Below are 1,129 nucleotides of genomic sequence, written 5' to 3'. Positions count from 1 at the left end.
AATGCCCCATCTGTCAGTCAGCTCTCTGTTTCCACTCCACAGAGTGAGCCCATCTTGGGAGACAGCAAAAGTGTGGAAAGATGTTACCCGCTGACAAAACTAAATTCATTTAGATGTAAATGGTCAATAAAGTATCAATAATTTAAAAGTAAAAAAAAAAAAGTTGTACCAACGGCAGATTGCCCCTTTAACAATTCCTCCAGTACTGAACAATATATTTGAGTGCATAACTTCAGTTGAATGCCCCTTTAAAACCGCACCTTAGCCTAGTTCAACAACTGCTGAGTTGTTTTTAAGACAGTACTCACTGGTGTTAATAAGATCTTCTGTCTCCTCCTCTTTCACTCCCAGAACGGCTTCAACCTTCTATTTTATTGAGACAGCCTCCTCTTCCTACCCAAAAGGTTCGTCTTTCACTGAAACAGCCTCCTCTTCCTCCTTTTTCATTCTGAAAGCTTCTTCCTCTCCTTTCACTATGATAACCTCCTCTTTTACGTCAATGTTCAGCCCCAGAGCTTCTTTCTCCGTACAGCAGACCTCCTCACATCGCCATCTGCTGGCTGCATTGGGTTACTCAAAGAGGATTCTGTCAAACAATATCATAACAAGTCATTTCAGTACGTTTTTTACCACACTACTTATAAAAACACTCAGCCTCTACGAAGTTGGTAAAAAAAACACGGAAACCTCCGGTTTTCATGGATATAGATTATCTTCAACACAATATCATGCATCGGTAGCGTGGCCGAGCGGTCTAAGGCGCTGGATTAAGGCTCCAGTCTCTTCGGAGGCGCGGGTTCGAATCCCGCCGCTGCCAGATTTTTTGGCTCCAGAGCGTCGCAGCGCACTGCGAGCACTGGTTCGATTCCAGGCTGTAATTGGGTCCCATAGAGTGTTGCACAATTGATACAGCGTCGTCCGGGTTTGTTGTAAAATAAGAATTTGGCTTGACCTAAAGGGAGAAAAAAAACTGAATTTCAAATTGATTACATGTAGATTTTTTTGTCACTGGTGTACACACAGTGGTGGAAAAAGTAATCAATTGTCATACTTGAGTAAAAGTAAAGATACCTTAATAGAAAATGACTCAAGTAAAAGTGAAAGACACCCAGTAAAATATTACTTGAGT

General features: G+C 41.6%; 1 non-coding gene across 1 annotated transcript; it reads left to right on the top strand.

Annotated features, from left to right (window-relative positions):
• Positions 1-735: 735 nt before the first annotated feature.
• Positions 736-817, top strand: trnal-aag. The gene has a single exon. It is a non-coding gene; the product is annotated as a tRNA-Leu (tRNA).
• Positions 818-1,129: the final 312 nt, after the last annotated feature.

This window comes from Oncorhynchus mykiss, unplaced genomic scaffold, assembly GCF_013265735.2.
Source record: "Oncorhynchus mykiss isolate Arlee unplaced genomic scaffold, USDA_OmykA_1.1 un_scaffold_223, whole genome shotgun sequence".
Taxonomy (NCBI): domain Eukaryota; kingdom Metazoa; phylum Chordata; class Actinopteri; order Salmoniformes; family Salmonidae; genus Oncorhynchus; species Oncorhynchus mykiss.
Note: the sequence above shows the minus strand (reverse complement) of the source record. Positions and strands in the feature narration are given on the sequence as shown.